Genomic DNA, 19,501 nt, shown 5'->3' with positions numbered 1-19,501 from the left:
AGTGAAAGTAATAGTGAAGGAGAGATAAATAAACTTCTGTGGGGCTAAGGAGGAAAGCAGCCAAGCTGGGGGAGGGAGCAGGCATGGGAGAGTGGCACAGACTGTCAACTCAGAAGGCGAGGATGGCTAAAACCTTTCTGTCCTCTGTGCACACCTGCTTTTCACCTTCCCCACAAGGCTCAGTGAGAATTTTCAGCTTCCCTCTGCTGACCTGTCAACAAATATTAAATGCTCTTTTGCACACACTTGTATACTTGTAGACACCGGAATACTGCTGGATCTTGAAAGTATGGTAGGTATCATGAGGTTTTTCATCTTCGTGCCAAATGAGTCCAATTCCTTCAACCTTCCCTTATAAGGTCTGTCTTCTATCCAGTTAATCTTTTTTTTTTTTTTCTGTACCCTTTCCAATTTTTTTTCCTCTTTATTTATCTTTGTTTTTCTGTCCTAGAAGGATCACGTCTCTACCAGGGGGAATATTGTCTCCTCCTTAAGCTACCTAATATTTTACTAGCAAAAACCCCCTCCCCCCTCTCCAAACAGTAGGCAGTCATTGTGAACCATTGCTGCCAGCTGCATGTAGCACTATACCTTTGTGTAAAACAGGCCCTAGGGCTGGGGCTACCACCACGTAAGCCCCCGTCTTATGGCCAGTTCTGATCCTGCTGGCTGCATCATGGTGGTGGTGTCATCTATTTATAGATGGACAGTTCAGTTTGACCTATTAAGGATTATCTTTGGCTTTTGGGGTAGAGAAGCACATCTGTTTCAGCTTTAACAGGAGAAAATGATGACATCACAGGCTGGCTAAGGGACATCTTTGGAAAGAGGATAGAGCCGAGCTGTAGCTCCACTTTCCCTTTCTTTCTTCTGTAACTGCCTCCAGCCATTTGTTACCATCATCAGTACTAGAGAGAGTATTCATTCAACTGAGTCTCTATTAGGCATTTACATTTGGGGGAGCATAATACAATTAACAGTATGGCCTGAGGAGTGAACCATAATAAGGGTGAGTTTTGGTGAATTAATGAACTAAATGTTTAGAAATTCACTGAGATTTGGATTGGTAGGGCTTTTCTATAGGAGATAATAGTAGAAGATAAGCTGGCCTAAAACTGATAGAAATTAATTGTAATGGGGTTTGCATTGTTTTAATTGGTGAGGAAAGTCTAGTTTTATATCATCTAGAGTTCACTGAAGAGATCAGATCATGGCACCTGACTAAATCAGCTTCTCCTGAGATTGCAGTTATGGATAATATGGGATATTTAGTTTGTTGGGGATGAATCTTTCTTCTTCTTAACTTCCCAGGAGACGTTCTGCTTTTATTAGTTGCAGGGCTTTATTTACTACTTATGAAACTGCAGCCAGAGCTGTTTTTTGTTTTTTTGGTTTTTTGGTTTTTTTGTAAGCAGGCACCAATTGATAAGCTGCCAGGTGGAGAGTCTGTACCATCTTATTTCCTACAGAGCTTCCTTTAGTAAGGAAAAGGCTTCTATTAAGGGCAGTGGTATCAGGATTAGCTTCAGGTGGGAATTGATAAATGGGGCTTAAACTTGAAGATGATTTTCTCCATTATGTAAAAGAAGCCTGGAGGTGGGAAGCCCACAGCCAGCAATGGCCAGTTCTATGGACATCAGGACTTTGGCTAGGATGATAGAAGTTCTGCTCTCCTGGTGCATGATTTCCACTGTTTAGGTTACCTCGTGGTCAAACATGACTGCTGGAGCTCCAACCATCATATTTCTGGTTGGGAAGGGAAGAAATGGAGAAAGAGAAGTTGCTCTCCCATATGAGACACCTTTAAGGAGTCTTTCTGGAAGGCTCACACACTTCTGCTTGTATCTCATTAGCCAACACTTAGAAAACGTGGTCATAGCTGGCTTTAAGGAAGGCTAGGAAATGTGATTTTTGTAACATTGCTACTAAAATTGGAGTTCTGTTATTTTTTAAAATATTTTTTATTTATTCATTAGAGAGAAGGAGAGGGAGAGAGCGCCAGAGAGAGCACAGGCAGGAGGGAGGGTCAGCAGGAGAGGGACTCCATGCTGAGAAGGGAGCCCAGCGTGGGGCTCTATCTTGACCCGGGATCATGACTTGAGTCAAACGCAGACCCTTAACCGGCCCAGGCGCCCCTGGAGTTCTATTATTAAGAAAGAAATCTTTGCTCTAGTTAGTTGTCTAATTTCTTTCTGCCCTGTGTGCCAAGGACATGTAGAGGAGCTGAACATATCAGTACATAGTGATCCTTTCTCCAGAGTCTATCCTTGCATCTCTCCTCTTAGCTGAGTAATAATGTCATTGCACGAATCAGTTGGAAGCTCAGTGGGTGAGAGACTGCGAGTATTTCTGTGGGTGACTGCTTGGTTAGTAGCAGTGGTAGCAGTACAAGCCTGGGCACCCTTGGGAGCTGGCTTTTCTTGCGTCTCTGGGTTCTTCCTGTCCTCGCTGAATCCTGTTTGGTTTAAAAGTTGTGATCTTGATGTGAAACCTTCTTTAGCTTCATTGTTTGGCTGACCATCAGAGGACCTCAGGGGATTGGGCGCTAGCTTGGTGAGCACACAGCACCTCTGAACGTGCGGATGAAGCCAACGAGTGATTATGAGGAAGTGGCGTGTACGTTTGTGTGTCCTCCCTGCAACTTCTCTTCTGCAGCTGCATCTCCTTAAGAGGTCAGGGATTACAGAGGACATACTCTCAAGGGCCCTTCCTGCTCACTTTCTCCCTTTGTATACACATAGTCACAAATGCTGTTTAATGATTCTAGGATTTTTGTGTGTGGCTAGAAATCTGAAATTCCAAAATTCTCAGGAAACCTGGATCCTATATTCAGCTCATTGAGTGAGTTGAGATCTCTTGGATATTTTCCAGTTCAAATCTTCAGCAGTTTTTGGGCTTGAGATCTATTTCCACCTCCTACCCTGGCTGGAAATTGTCCGGAAATTGTCACTGACGCATTGAGATACATACCAAATGGAGTTGTCAAGGAAAATGTGGGATTCATCTTAGAAAATGTTGCTCCCAGCAGCAGCTTGAGAAAGTGTTAATTTGTAAGAATTAAACGGGTATATTACGGGATGATAGTAGGTGGGACTAACTTTGAGTGTAGGAGACGTGTCTTGACTCTTAGACCTTAACTGGTTTTCAGCTGGCAGCCTTTTTAGGTGCTGTTTCTCCTTCCACACACACAGCTTGTTTCAGTGCTGGATCTGCCTTGGGTGAGCAAGTCACTGTTAATTCCTCTGATACTTGCTGATATTTACGTCCCATTTTGGGCAGGACAGACAGAAGTCTGTCTGTAGAGAGGTGGATGAATGGGTATGGATTTCACAGGAACAAAGGGTCAGGGGGCAGACGCACGTATGGCTTAGGTTAGGGTTGGGATGGAAAGGACTGCCACCCCAGTCTGATCCTTGGATTTTTTTATGGTGCCTGCCTCTCTTTTCTGTCTCAGAATGGGGATTTTGAGGAATGGGACAGGGAGAGAAGATGATGATAGCTAATAGCCACCATTGATTGAGCACTTACTGTATGCTAGTCATTCTAAGTAGCTAAAGGCATTGTCATTAAGTCCTTAGCAAGAATCCTATGATGTAATTGAGTTTGAGAGAGCTTGAGTGACTTGATTAGTCACATAGCTAATAAGTAGCAGGACCGGGATTTCAGTCTCGTTCTGTTTGATTCAAAGCCTGTGCCCTTAGCCATATCAGATATCTGCTTCTCCCTCTTTCTTTCATTCATTTAACAAGTATTTGAGTACTCATTCTGTTCACTGTTCTAGGTGCTAGAGAGAATAGCAGTGACCTAAACAGGTAACAGTCCTTGCTCTGGTGGAGCTTCTGTAACAGCAGGGGGTAGTTTCTCACCATTTTTCTTTCTTTCTTTCTTTTTTTTTTTTTTTTTAAAGATTTTATTTATTTATTCATGAGAGACACATAGAGAGAGAGGTGAAACACAGGCAGAGGGAGAAGCAGGCTCCATGCAGGGGGCTCAATGTGGGAATAGATCCCAAGACTCCAGGATCACGCCCTGGCCGAAGGCAGGCGCTAAACCGCTGAGCCACCCAGGGATCCCCTCTCACCTTCTTTCACAAGCAGTTTCCTGTGTTCTGTCTTTCCATCCCCATAGTCTATAAATAACACATCCCCTCCCCACCTCAGGGTGTTCCTTAAATGACTCTTCTTTTTCTCAAATACTAGAACAAGGGGTTTCCTGTTCTAGATACTGGGATATTGATTCCCATTCCCACCTCCACCTATTATCAAAGCCTATCATTGGGGCAGTAAGATTATAGCTCTTATGGGAGGCCTGGGACTGCTCAAGAGTTTACCCATACCTGGGATCTGGCCTTGCCTGTCCAATCATTTCCTTTCTTTCCCAGGGAAGGGTACTCCTAACATACATGGATAGAGTTCTTTGGCTTCCCTCGCCCCACCCCCAGAAGTTGTTTTTGAGGTGGCGAAGAGTAAAAGTCAAGAAATCAGTGATCATGTCAGATCTTGCTATGAGCTGCCCTTCGGGTTGGTCTCCGAGAGGTTCTTGTGTTCAATTTATTTTAGCTGGTCGGTTTCATCTCCCCTCTCCCCCCACCCCCCACATCTGCTTCAGGCCTTATGGATATAAGAGAAGGCTAGCTGAATATTTTTTGTCTACCTTAAGATCAGATTCAGGTACCTGGAGATAGATGACTTCCTATTGATTCAGAGGAAAGAGGAGGGAATATGTCAGAAGATTAATTTACACCAAGAAGAATGCAGTTAGGGTCTTGGAATAAGTATATTCATCTTGTGTTCATGAGATCTTTTAAGTGAATAATTTCAAATTTGATGTTGCCGTCAATTTTCTGATGGTAGGCATATGCAGCAGTGAAACTCCCAAATTCCTCTGCGGACCGTCCATTTGGATCCAGCTGGGTAGAAAATGGGCCCTGGGAGACATCTTAGGGCCTGAGCTGGGATCGCCCTGGCTACAGTCTGCTAAGAAGACCTTGAAGAAAGTCAGTTGTCTCTTTTTTCCTGTCTCTAGAAGTTACAAATGAATTCTGGTGTATCCCCTCAGAAAAAAAGCTTCCTAGAAATTAAAAGAATGCTCTATCCTTTCCCTGGTCTCTCTAAAATCATTAAGATCTGACTGAGATCAAGTCTCAAAATTGGTATCTGAAGACTGGGGCATAGGCTGTAGCAGGTGGGGGCTTTGGGACACTCATACCCGAAGCAAGTCTGGGGACTGTAGTGGCCACAATGGCCATTCCACAGTAAAGCCACAAGAGACCCCTAGAAATAGGAGCACATTGATGTTGCTGTCCTCAGTGCACTGAATATCATCCAAGTGGGCGAGTTGGAATGTAAATCCAGGAAGAGAGAGTAGGTTGTGGCTAGCTGGCTCATCATGCACAGGTAGTTTGGCAATGGGACAAGGCCAAACACAGGATACTAAAGCCATGGTTTTTATCGTAGCAGTGCCAGGCATCAGCTATTTGGTCATAAACATGAGCTCTCTCCATACAGTCTATAAATCATTTGGATAACAATATTTTATGTTTTATAGTTCTACTAGGAACACTCTTTTGTAATGAAATAATTCTGAATTGAAAGAAAAAAAATTATTGATGTTAGGAATGGAAGCCTGAATCCCCACCATCATCGTCATCATCACATTGTCATCTCCAGCCTTCAGTGAGTATTAATTACTAGTGTCAGGTACTTTAAGAGGCACTTCACATATTGTAGCCTTCCCCTAAGGTAGGTTTTGCCTCTTTTTTGGGGGGGGGAGGGCAGAGGTTAAGAAACTCCTCCAACGTCACATGGAAAGGGAAAGGACAGAGTTGGATTTGAAGTTAGGTCTCTTGGGCCCCACAGCTCCATGTTCTGTATAGGATTTTACACACAGATACGTCCTGTAAGGTCAGGTGCTCTGTCTGGATCATGTTCCACAACCCTCTTGAGGACATGCTAGCTTGGATGTGGACTTCTTTCCATAGTTCCCTTACCTTTATAACAATCATAGAAGTTCAGATTTTTTTTGCAGTGTGATTGGTTGTCGAGTCATTCCATTATATTTGATTTCTCCCTCATCCTGTTCCCACTCTTCATTCCCCCAAAACGCACCCAAGTTGGCTTAGTTCTGCCTCCTCATCTCCAAAATTGTAGCACATTTTAAAAGTCTGGGAGAGTGGAGTGGGATAGGATATTTGAAGAGGTGGCATGCTGCCTTTGTGCATCAGAGCTGGTCCTTTACTCCAGAGGTTTATAATCTGTGTTCTGGGGTTTCCTTGGTGGTGCCACAGGAAATGAAAATACAAGATTGTTGAGAGTCCGGAAAGAGATGAGTGGGGTATTGGGGTGGCTGGGGGCCACATACCCCATTTCAGTCAGAGAGCCTTTTACCTGTTCTGGATAGGTGTCAGAAACTGGCCACTAACAAAAGCTTTAACCACCTAGCTAGTACAGTCCTGTCTTTTTACAGAAAAGAATCTGAATCCTGGCCTAAACAAGTGTTGTATCCAAGGTTGTATGATCTAATGAGCCACTGAGTCAGTGCTAGAATCTTACTGCCATCCTTCCGATCAATTCCACTTCAGGTTTTCATATGTCAGATAATGCAAATTGAGTTCTAAGTGATTTGACTTCTGTAGGGCTCCTTTAGAAAATGTTAAAATATTGATTCTCTGCAAGTGAATTATTAGATTGCTCTCTTATTATCCCATAACAGAGAGATGTTTGACTTCATGGCAACCTTTAGCGGTCATTTGGTTCCTCAAAAGTCATGTGTAGTTGATGCTTCAACAGTGATTGGGGTCAGGATTGGGGTCCCAACTCCCTGCACAGTAGAAAATCTGCATAAAAATTTCCATTTTGTGAGTGTGAAGATGGATTTAGAGAGGCAACATAGCTTAGTAAATGACAGAACCCTGGTTCAAATCCCTGTTTCTAATTCTGAATACTGTGCTCCCCTGCGGTGCTGCCTCTTCACAAGCATAGTGTGCACACTGTATGACCTTTCCTTGCATCTAGGCATTTCTTTCTGTTTGCTGAGGAACTCATTGGGAAAAGGCAGTGCCACTTTGTCTGCAACAGCAGAGGAAATGACCCAGCCAGGAAGTTGGGCCACATTGCCAGATGGCACAGTTGGAGAGGCCACTATTCTGGCCCTTCTCTTGGGAGATCTGTGTTAGGATGCCAACGTAGGGTGGGGCTGACAGTGGGATTTCCTTTCCTGTTCATTATGGGATAGTGAGTATTTAAAAATGTTTCATGAAACATTCATTGGCTAGTGGCTGGGTGTGTGCCAGAGTTCATGGCTCTGAACTTCTGAGCATCACCAAGTAGCTGAGTAGTTGGGGCTGCCTTCTGTAAGATATTTATCTTGGTGTTACCCTTTATTAGATCAACAAACAAGGGGTGAATGGGTGGCTCAGTCAGTTAAGCATCTGCCTTCGGCTCAGGTTATAATCCCAGGGTCCTGGGATGGAGCTCCACATCGGGCTCCTTCTTCAGTGGGGTGTCTGCTTCTCCCTCTCCCTCTGTCTGCAGTTCTCTCTCTCTCTAAAGTAAATAAATACAATATTTTTTTAAAAAGATTAAAAAACTAAAGTTATTCCCCACCTTGATCTTATTCTCAGGCCAGTTTCGGATTCACTTCTTTACCTTTTCTAGAGCAACCTAGCCCAGGTAGACCTTTGAAGTACTTTAGCTCCCTGTTGGTCAGCAGTGTGGGCATTACCCAGGAGCCTGTTAGAAATGCAGCATCTCAGGCCGCTACTAAGACCTACTAAATTTGAATCTGCATTGTCACAGAATTCCCAGGGGATTTGTGTGTGCATAGAGAAGCATTTGCTTATAGTTCTCATATTGTATTTATTTATCATCTTTTATTATCAGTTAACTGTTTCAGTATTTCTTCCTCCCCTTTACAAACTTATTTATTATCTCTTTGCAGTACTTAATGCAAACTGGGCACAGAATAGTCACTAATCAATATCTTTAGATTGACTGGCAGTCATCATTTATTTAAAAATTTGTCAGAGAATGTAAGGATCATATGAGAGATTTGACATGCATACCCATAAAAATTTACTACTAAAGAAGAAAAAAAAGGGAGAGAGGGCACAAATTTGAATCCACCAAATGAAGCATCATTTATGGAAGGGGCATAATGGGCATGGAATCAGACAACTTTCAGCAGTGAATTCTCCCAGCTTTATCACTTGCTATCTGTGACCTGGCGGAGTAAGTGATTTCATTGGATTCTTGTTAATTTTTGAGATATCTTCTGTTTTATCATAGGGATAAAATAGAGATGACTTTCTTAAGAGTTATGTCATATCTACCCTCCCTTGTATGGTTTCATGATTTCCAGGATGGGCCATGAGCTCCTGAGAAATAAGGCCCTGTCTGTGTATTTGCTTTCCCCAAGAACACTCCTCCCAAGGAGGTGTGCCTGGTATTAAATGCTATTCAGCGGATGTGTGAGGACATGGGAGGAGCAAGAGCTTGACAAAGAGAGCACACTGCTGTCTTGGAGCACTGTGCCCATTCCATGTCCCCCTCTCCCACCTGGTAGTCATGCTTTTATGGACATATGCACAAAGCAGACTGCTGGCCTAAGTAACTGTCTTGGGAGCTCTCAAAAATAGAAAGTCAACAAGATTGTGGCAACACAGTGGGAACGTCTTCCCCCTAAAGCTCTTTATACTTCTGCCCAGGGAAGGGGAGTATGGGCTTGTCAGATTGCAAACTAATTTGTCATTCAGTGACCAGCAGCAGGAGCATCTGATAGATCAGCCTGAGACCTGTCCAGCTATTGTGCATTTACTTTGTTGGAGCAGAGGCTTGAAGACCTTGGAGACCTTAGAGCTGATGCCCGAGATCCATGCTGCCAGGTTATGTTTCACTGTTTGCTGTTGAACCCATGATGTCTACCTGGAGCAGGGCATGATAATATATGTAGATGAACTCACAAATAGGCTTCTGGCCTTTGAAGATGAAAACTGTTATGTTTCCCAGCCAGACTGTCATTTCGTCTCCTCTTGATTCACAGTAAAATAGAGGGAATGCTTGGTTGTCAGCATTGGATGTCTGACCTTGTTACAAGTCATGGTGAAAAACTTCTAGCTTCCAAAGGGGTTGAGTCTGTTTCCTAATACTTGTAATTTTGCACTGACAAGTCAATGAACATTGACTTTTCTGTTCACATTGGTGATTCTGTAACAGCTGCGTGTATATAATACCCGGCAACGTGTGAAAGGAGGGCCGTATCTTGGAGTTAGCATGAGGCAGGTATCTGAGTGTTTTCCTGTTTCCTTAAAGGGCTCTTTCCTCTGACTTAGTTCCTTTGTTAAGGGTGAAGGCTGGCTGATTGGAGTTGTTGTTAGGTTGGTGGGCAGGGCAGCCTTGGTCTCCTCAGGTTGAGTAGCTGCGTTGGCCGGTTCAGCCTTGCCTACAGGGGTGCAGGTTGCAAAATTAATGTGTGCAAGAGCCATGGTCTGGCTTGAGAGAACAAAGAGGAGAACATATGCCAATCCAGCCAAATGGCACAGCAAGCTTTGTTTGGATCTTAGGTGGACAACAAACAGTTTATGTAGTCTTTCTCTTCTGAAGTCATACTTCGACTTTCTTTGTGATTTAAAAAATTCCTCCCCTCCCACTCTTACTCCAGACTCCTCAGCCCATATTCTTTGAAGTCCGAAGTGTGGAGAGGCGAAATCAAGGCTCCCACTGCCTCACCCTTCCCGCCTGGTGTCAGGATCCTGTGCTCCAGCCAGAGCAGCTTGCTGGAGAGCAGCGGGAGGGGCATCCCCAGGGAAGAAGGCAGGAAGGACCAGAGGCTAAAAATAAGCAGCTTGGAAGAACCTGTACTGTTCTTTCAGGTCAGATGTGGTCCTCCCATGATAACGGAGGTTGGAGTATAGTGATGGTTTTGGAACAAAGAAGAGGAAAGAAATCACCTCTCATTGAAAGAAAGAAAGATCACCACAAAATACAGGCTTTCACTATATGTTCCAGATAAGAGGGACTTTTCCAAATAGCCTGATAGTCTTAGCTGTGTGTTCCCATGTAGTTCTGGGGAAATACATGCATCTAGCACTAAAATGGTTCAGTGTGTCGGGTCCTGAGACATTCTGGGACTGTGGGTAGGTGTTCTCACAGAGGTTTTTCCCAAGAGATCTTTTGTACATATAAAGAAAAATGTGTCCCATTTACAAGGCAACTCTTCTTATGCTAAATGGAAGAAAATCCCCTGGGTCATGTTTGTACAGTGAATGCACAGCACGGGTCATTGTTTTACAGAGGAGGCGTACCAGTCACAGAGCAGAGGGTCAAAAAGCAAGCTGTGCCAGCTCTTCTCATCCTTCCCTTTTCAGTCCTTTTAGAAACTGGTGGTCTCCTGCCCCCCAAACCACAGAAAATGAAATCTTCCCTGACTTCCCTCCCACACTATCTAGCAGACTCAAAAGGAGCTGATTACAGCCAGTGAGAGTCCCTTCTACTTGCCCTGGGGTAGCAAAAGGGGGATCCAAGGAAAACAACAGAAAGTCCTTGCGATGCTACCTGCTTTAGGTCATTTATACCTGCTGGCCCCATCTTCCTCCCAATATTCAGTATGCTGTTTTAATGAGGGAGAATTTTCTGTCCTGATTTTCAGACCAGATTTCTGACTACTTAATAAGGTTATGGCTTGTGTCTGCCTTTTCATGTAACCTGAGAAAGGAGCTGTACTGTTCAGCAAACTGCCCCGAGCCCTGATCCTGCCCTGACATGGCTTGTGGCTGGACCTTCCACTGTACTGGGCAATAGTGAAGTCCTTGTGTCATGCTTGGGCCTATGACTCATTTCATTCCTTTTATCTTTGTGTATTAACTAAATATAGCCTCTTCTTTCTCTCAACCTTTCTTTCTCTGATCTCTGGGCAGAAGAGAAGCTTTGTCTGTGGTCTTTGATGTAGGGGGCTGGATTCGAAAGGCATTCTTAGGTAAGTGTGAGAGCATATGGTAGAATTGGGGCACACTGGTGCTGCCATCAGGCTTGCGAGGGGGCGGACCCACTGCTCTCACAGAACTCTTCTCCCTGGGCACTGGGATCCACGAGCACTTGATGTCCACGTCACAAGGAGTAGCTTCTCTGCTAGAAGAAAGCAGTTCCTCAGGTGAATCTTGCTGTTGTTTTACTTGGGGGGAAACATGGGAATGTAAACGATGGAGAATCTTCTTAGTTGGCTTTCTTCTGTTAACAGGTGACTGTCCTGCTCACACAACCCGTTGGTTGGTGGGTGGGGATGCTCTCGGGGATTGCAGCAGATGTTGGTGCTGTACGCTTTGGGGGTGAGCTAGCCAAGGACCTTCCTTTCTCACTGGGCCAGGGTGAACCTAGTATGAGTCCAGAGCCCAAGGTGTCCTGAGAATTCAGACTGTCATGTATATTAGTGGCCAAGGGAAAGGGAACACTGGCTGTTGGATGGTTTTTAAGACTTAGGGTGCCAGCTGGCAGTATCCACCACAGGTTGAGCTTAACTAGGGAAGGAAATACGGAGACAGAGGAACCAGAGAAACAACTCTTAGGAGAAGGTAAAGACAGAAATGGCAATGGGAGAGAGGAGCTGAAACCTCTCTTCTGGAAGCTGGGTTGAATCACAGTTGATAGCAGTCTATTAAAGGCTCGATTCAGTCTAGCCTATCCTAATATTAGATTATATTGATTGGCTTATCTAGTCATACTGTTTAAAGAAACCAGAATTCCACTGCCCGTGTGTGAGACATTTATATTTAATGGCATTGGAGAGTATACTTACCACTCACAGTAAGTTTGAAGAGCTCAGAGGGATGCAGTGGTTTCCCAGAAACTGCTCCTCCTCCTGCCAGCGTGGCATGCCCCATTTGCAGAGGACATGCAGCCTACACTTCTCTTAACACATTCAGTTCCTCCCTGTTTTCACTTAAAAATGCAATTTCTACTGTGTGCTTTCTCATCTAGCCACCTGTGAATGTAGAGCCCATCTCTTGCAACCGAGGCTCTTTGGCCTTTAAGCAGAGTCGAGTGCCAGTTCTCCCTGCTGCCTGGCTGTGCCCAGTAGTCTCAGCCCGTAGAATCCCAGGAGAGCTGGCATACACGTTGCTGGGCAGACTCTGCATGGAATGTTGCCCTCATGCCATTAGCAAAGCGGAGGCTGGGTTGGCCCTGCTCTCCCTGCCTCCGATTTTATTGTTCAGGACTTGATGTCATAATATGCTTGAACAGGCAGAGAGACCACATTAGCTTGGCTCTGCAGTTGTAAACAATATTTGCTCTGTGAGTTTTCTCCTTCGCCCTCTACTCTCCTGGAGCCCTGTGCCCTCTGCCACCACCACCACCCCCTCTCTTCTTGCATATTCCAACCTTGGCTAAACGACTCCATTCATAAGATGGTCAGTGTTTTCTGGGAGGAGAATGGACTGAAAATAACCAAGTCCCAAGAACCTCCAATTGTCATGCACCAGTAAGAACTGCTTAGTTTCTGGGTACAGATTTTAACTACTGTCTAGAGAAGCAATATACTTTCCTTGTATTTCTTACACACTTCACTGCTTTGAAATCCTATTTGAAAACACATACACACACACACACACACACACACACACACACACACACACACCCCACGCTCGGGTAACAAAAAACAACTTTCCTAAAAGTCTGACTGTTTCCTTGGTGGGGAGCACTGGGAAGATTCCATCCAGTGCTCCACAGAACAAAGGCTTTTGTATCAGTCTTGGCAGGAGTGGAAGTTGGAGACGGACTGGAGCACAGGTATAGGGGCCGGCTTGGTCTTTGCTTGCACCTAGGGAATTTGGGAATTTCTATATTTTTTGCATGGACAGGTTTTTCTCCCTCTGCTTCTCACTTTAACATAAAAACAGGGTATCAAGAAAACCCTACCTCACACCTGCACTGTCTTTTACAATTTGACACTTGGCGTGGTTGGTGTCATAGACAAACCTGCTCTACCTTCTCTGTATTGATTGGTGGCTGATGATGTCATGCATAAAACTCAAACCAATTGTTTTCTCTGTGTGACAGGCCTGAAAACAGCAGATGGCAGAGCTCTTGCTCTTCTGTCTTCCTCCAGTTCAGGCTCTCAAACAAGATGGGAAAAGGTGGGAGCAGAGTCATGCAGCAGATCACATTGATTTATTCATAAACCTCAGTCTCAGGCACCTGGAATATGGAGCTTCCCGTATACGGAAAGAATCTTTGTTCTTTGCTGAGAGCACATAGTACTTTTGCTGGAAGGGATTTTGATCTTTCTGCTTTAATCTCTGTTAAGGGAAGGATAGAGGCATTTTCAAGGAAACTATACTGGCCAAGATAGGGTAGGAATAGGAGTTAATTTCAGGAAAATACATAATAATTGAAAAAATTTCACTTGATTCATCACAGAATTTGGCAACTCTTGCTGCCAGCATGCTTCTGTCATGGAAGTAAACTTTAGCTATATAATTACAGCTCTAGTATATGAATTAGGGAATGGTACAACCTCAGAGTGTTACATCTGATCTAAAGAGCCCAAGGAAGAGAAGTTACATGTGCGTTTAGTCTTGAGTGGACTTGATGAGACTTGCTTTCTTACTTGGGCCTACTGTGGTACTGGCAGAGCAGAAGGGCCTGGCCTGAATCTGGGGTAGTATTCATCAGGCTTGAACCCTCAGGACTGCCGAGGTTGACATCATGAGTTGGGCTCACCTTATCCTGCCCAGCGGAATTACTGGAATTACTAGACACTTGTCATCTATGGCTGTTCAAAATATCCAGAAGCCTAGCAGAGAGGCCAGGCTCCTTCAGTGGGTTTTGCAGCAGATAGCACCAATGAGTGAAGCGTCTGAACAAAGCTCTTTCTTCCATCAGGTATCTACTGATGACTGTCTTTAGACTTGGTAAAGTCTCTGAGCATCCGAAAGCTTTTCCCCTTAGAATTTTTCATGATCATGTCCAGAGGCCCAGCAACTTACCTCAGGACATATTTTTTTCAACCCACTTTTCTTTTTTCAGAGTCGTGGTCATACCTGAATTACCACTAACCTTAATGACCATTTCCAAAAAGATTGACTGGAAAAATCACACCACTCTGGTAAGTAGAGGAGGTGAGGCATGTCTGACATGAGGCATCAATGGCAAGACGGAAGACTGGATAGGCGTGTCTCCCAACCCACAGAGCTGTCCTTGGTGGGGTCATTTTATATTTACTCTCGTTGAAGCACCCAGGACTTAGATTTGTTGATTTGGAAACTAAAGTTGGCTTGGCAACCACAGTCACTCATGTACAGTCTCCTTCACCCGCTTGGGTTGTGCTTAATTCTGTGCTTTCCTGCAAACATACAATCACTGTGCTATCTTTAGATATGTTGTGGTGTCACTTCACCCCAGGAGAGACAAAACATCACAGCTGGTTTACATTTTCCTGAACAAAACATACACATGAAGAGATTAGGCACACCATTTCCTTGAGCTGTGTGGAATATTACCCAATTCTTTTGCTGGGAAACTCTCCTTTTTTGTTAATGTTATTTTAAGGTTGGGGATAGTAGAGATTTTTCAAATACATGGTTGACGTGTAGAGGGGAGAAGGTCCATCCGAAGGTAGACAAAGCCTCTGATTATTCAGTCAGATGTGTGTTGTATCCCTCGGTTTGCCTTCTGTTTCCCTTCTTCTCAACTCTGGTGGCACAGTAGAATCATGGTGCGAGGAGAGTGACATACGCCTACTCCATGCCACCACAAAGATTCTGATTGGCTTGATCCAGGGTCAGGCCTGAACATTGGTAAATTTTGCCAAGTTCCTGGATGATTCTAATGAACAAGTAGTTACTCTCGAGAGAAGTATAGTAAAATGTAATATATATATTTTTTCTCCCTCTCGTAGTGCACACAGGCCAAAACTGGTACATATGAAGTACATAGTAATTTCTTTCGCATCATAGAATGATTAATCATTTTTTTTTTTAATTTTTACTTATTCATGATAGTCACAGAGAGAGAGAGAGAGAGAGGCAGAGACACAGGCAGAGGGAGAAGCAGGCTCCATGCACCGGGAGCCCGATGTGAGATTCGATCCCCGGTCTCCAGGATCGCGCCCTGGGCCAAAGGCAGGCGCCAAACCGCTGCGCCACCCAGGGATCCCCTAGAATGATTAATCATAAAATAGTTTTAGTAGTTGAGAATTGCCTAAATTTTCTAAACAGTGACACCTGTTGCTCTGGTGTGGCATTTGAAGCTCACCATATTTCATTTTTCCCTCTTTTAATTTCCATCTTTGCAGGGGAGCCCCTTGTCTTCTGGGAAGAACCCAGTTGTAGGTCTACTGAAGGCCTCTCTCTGAGCCCCAGATACTTTCCTCCGGAAAAACTTAAAATGGGGAAGTGCTTGAAGTGCTCAAGACTGGCCTACTGTTATGACTATCCACTGATTGGAAGGCTTCATCTCCACTCCTAAGGATGACTCAGTTTTTAGCTTGGCTGACAGTAGACATTAATGTTTTTGTTCACTTCTCTAGGCCAGAGGAAAATGGTGTGGTAAAGCTCTTTGCTTCATTCTTCCCCACAATAACCCAAACAAAGACTCGTTATAGGCCTAAGAGAACACGATTTATGGGGTACAATCAGTGTTGAGTGCGAGTACCTGCTGTGCCTGTGTGATAAAGTGGGGGGAAGAAGTGCTCTACCTGGTTCATTTGCCTGGTGGCCTCTGGGCACAGCTGGGTGTCCTGTACATTTTTAGTGGGAGGGAGCAGATTGGCCCATCATTCTATCAGAATTCTGACCTGATTGTAGGAGTTTACGTGGCTTTTGGCTTGTTTTGTGTAATTTATTACACTGTGATTTAATAGCTCTCTGAACATTTGACACTAACCTGTCAGAGGCAGAATTTACAGCTTTTTCTCTGAGAAGAAATTAGTCCATAGTTTGAGAAAATGTTCTTTAACTCCTCGAGTATTCACTACCTAATTTCCACACCCTTCTCTGCCTAGCTTCCCTCTCTGAGCCCCTCTGGAGTTGCCATTGCTTTTGTATTTGTACAGCCTTGGGTTTATACTGCCTTTGCCTCTCTTTTGTGATGAAGGTTTTTTTTTTTTTTTCTTAATTTTATGTTATATTCTTCTGTATATTCCACCACTGAACTTAACGATTCATGGAACCAGTCCTTTGATCTTTGGGTTTGATTTGGTTTTTCTGATGCTGTGTTGTATGGGTTCACAACCTTTATCAGGATCAGTTCTCTTCTTTGTAGGTTGACTCACAAATACTTTTCTCCTATACGAAATCTTGTTTTTGAAGTTGTGCTCAACTGGTCCAGAAAGAACAGATAGTAAAATGGCAGCTAATGAGGGGCATCTGGGTGGCTCAGTTAAATGTCCAACTCTTGATTTTGACTCAGGTCCACACTGGGTGTGGAGCCTGGTTAAGATTCTCTCTCTCAGGGGCACCTGGGTGGCCCAGTGGTTGAGCGTCTGCCTTTGGCTCAGGTCTTGATCCTGGGGTCCTGGGATCATATGTCTTTGCCTCTCTGTATTTCTCATGAATAAATTTAAAAATCTTAAAAAAAAATTCTCTCTCTTCCTCTGCCCCTCCCCCCTCAAAATGGCAGCTAATGACACACTGAAAAAAATCAGACCTTGGTCCTTAAAAGTCCAGGTATCCTATAAGATGGTGGACAGGTGAAGTCTGGAGGAGACCATAGGAATCAGTGGACCCCAGCATATTGCCTCTTAATAAGTACCTACTTGGAAAGGCTGCAGAGGATATGCCTTAGGAGAGAGTTCAACTGAAGCAAGAAAAGGGAGAAAGCTCTGGTAAATGAGGTTGAATATATAGGGGAGTTGGCTGGGTATGGAAGCAAGAAAAGGGAGAAAGCTCTGATAAATGAGGCTGAATATATAGGGGAGTTGGCTGGGTATGGAAGCAAGAAAAGGGAGAAAGCTCTGGTAAATGAGGCTGAATATATAGGGGAGTTGGCTGGGTATGGAGGAATGGTTATGGAATGCACAGTGGTCAGATTTGAGGTTTGAAAGTAAGAGAAGGAACAAGGAAGTTTAGAGCATAATGGGAAGAAAAGTATGATAGCATAAGAAACTTAAGAGTCTTCCACATTTGGTGTCGACTGTTGGAAATAAGGTGTTTGGTAAATTTTGCATCAGCTTCCATTGAAAAAGAGCACTAACTCTACCAGTAATCTTAATGACTTTTTACTCCTTACGGTTTCACTTTTATTCAAATTCAACCATAGCAAGTTGAGCGATCATCAGTATTAGCAATCCCTTATTGAATAGATGTATATAAGATTCAAAAATTTTAAAAAAAAGATTCAAAATTTTTGTTATTAGAAAAATCTTAAGGTGATTAATTTTAGATTATCTTTGGTTAGTCATTAAATGACATTTTAATTCTCATCAAATAAATTATGTAGATCAGCTTAACTAGAGCAAGTCAGTCACCTCAGTCCCAACATTTTAAAATATTATATGCTTTTATTGAAGTATAGTTGACATACAATGTTATATTAGTTTCAGATATTAACAACATAGTGCTTCAGCAATTCTGTACATTGCTCAGTGCTCACCACAATAAGTATAGTCACCATCTGTCACCATACGTTAGGATATAAATGATGATATTCCTTATGCTGTGCTTTTCATCTCCATGACTTACTTATTTTATTTTTTAAAACTTCTTAGCTCATTTTATTGCCTGTTGTCAGCAAATAGTATATTAACCTATTAGTCTTTTTTTTTTTTTTAAGATTTTATTTATTTATTCATGAGAGACACAGAGAGGCAGAGACACAGGGAGAGGGAGAAGCAGGCTCCATGAAGGGAGCCAGATGTGGGACTCCATTCCAGGACCCCGGGATCATGACCTGAGCAGATACTCAACCTCTGAGCCACCCAGGCATCCCTAAGATATTAGTCTTTTAAGAGAATACAAAGGGATCCTAATTATTTGCTCTGGGGGCCTAGTCTGGCATGCTGTCCAGGAAAAGGCAGTTTATAACATCTCAGCCCAAATTAATATTGGCATTTGGATGCAAAACATCATGTTAATAAAGGTGATTAACTTCTCAATCACCTTTGGATACCTCTCATATGTGATATTTGGGAACTTTTTGGATATGCTGGCTGAGAGCAGAAAGAATTCCAGTGTTCCCTGGAAAAATATCATCTCAACATCACCTCTTAACATATTTACAGTGTTTTGGAAGACAGTGCAGAAAACTTCCATATCATGTATTGTCAAATTCTTTATAAAATTCATTGTCCCAGGCTTTTTTTGTTAAATGACGATTTGAGGATATTCAGTTAGTTCCTTGAGCCCAGAAGTCAACTTATAGATTTAAACATCTTTTGAAATACCATTAACTATTTTATTTTTCCTGAAAGACAATGTTGATAATTGACAAATTCAGTGATTGAAATAAGTTACTTAGGTTATGGCTTACTTGTTTTATAACTGGAAATTTGTATCTCTTAATCCCCTTCACCTGTTTTGCCTGTCATCCCAGCCCCCTTCTTCAGCACAATACCACTTTCTTCTCTGTATTCAAGATTCTGTTTGTTCATTTATTTTGTTTTTTATATTCACATATAACTGAAATTATATTTGTCTTTCTCTGACTTATTTCATTTAGCATAATACCTTATAGATCCATTCATGTTGTCACAAATGGCAAGATTTCATTCTTTTTTATGACTAATATGTATACTTTTATAACTTGTGATTAAATTAATATTACCTGTTTCCTTTGCCTTGAAAATGCAGCACATGTGTATACCTTTATTTGAAAAAGTAGAAAATCTTTAAAGGATTTTGCAAATAATACATTTATAATTTGATTATTTCATTTTGCTAATAAAGGAAGAAAAATTGGCTCTATGTTTTGTTGGGGGGGTTGGGGGGGTACCCTTAGACCTTGGCATTTCTTTGACCAGGCTTTTTGTCCTTAGCCTCAGAATTAGAAAAGCTAGGGCCATCTGCAATGATCTTGTAGGCATGTTCTGACCTAGGAGGGAACAGGATTGCTGGTTCTGATGACATGACTTTCTAGGGCTACTTGAAGGAGTATTAGTACCTTCAGTGAATATAATAACATGTTCCTATATCTACTTAAAGTGTGTACAGTTGGGTTGGTGGTTCCAGATGTTTTAGGAGTGGGTGTCCGATGTTTCCATGGTGCCTTGAGTGAGGTAACTTTCTGGTAGTAGACAAGGCAGTAGTGGATGGGACTATTTGTCTTAGAAGAGGGCAGTTGCTTTAGTAGAGAGATAAGAAGCCTAGTTTCCCAAGTCTCTATCCAGCCAGGAAGGGCTTTGTATTTCTAATTACAGAAAGAAGTATTTGACTCCTTTGAAGTGATTGTCTGATGCCACCTTTCAGAACTGCAGAGACAGATAGATCTGTCCTTCACAAGAGACACGTTGTTGAGTCCGAGCCTTTTCAATTGGCTGAATTCACTGCCAGGACCGAATTCACTGTGTGACTGTG

The 19,501-nt window shown here is 43.0% G+C and overlaps 1 protein-coding gene across 30 annotated transcripts in view; it reads left to right on the top strand.

Annotated features, from left to right (window-relative positions):
- MICAL3 (microtubule associated monooxygenase, calponin and LIM domain containing 3) overlaps positions 1-19,501 on the top strand; it is a 266,829-nt gene that overhangs the window by 101,895 nt on the left and 145,433 nt on the right. For 2 of the 30 annotated variants that reach the window (XM_072766414.1, XM_072766412.1), the window contains exon 1: positions 14,024-14,097. The exons of the other annotated variants lie outside the window; for them this stretch is intronic. The gene's annotated coding sequence lies outside the window, so the exon portion shown is untranslated. Of the gene's footprint in view, positions 1-14,023; positions 14,098-19,501 lie in introns of those variants that run through there. 30 annotated transcript variants of the gene reach the window in all.

Source organism: Vulpes vulpes, chromosome 8, assembly GCF_048418805.1.
Source record: "Vulpes vulpes isolate BD-2025 chromosome 8, VulVul3, whole genome shotgun sequence".
In the NCBI taxonomy this organism is placed as follows: Eukaryota; Metazoa; Chordata; class Mammalia; order Carnivora; family Canidae; genus Vulpes; species Vulpes vulpes.
Note: the sequence above shows the minus strand (reverse complement) of the source record. Positions and strands in the feature narration are given on the sequence as shown.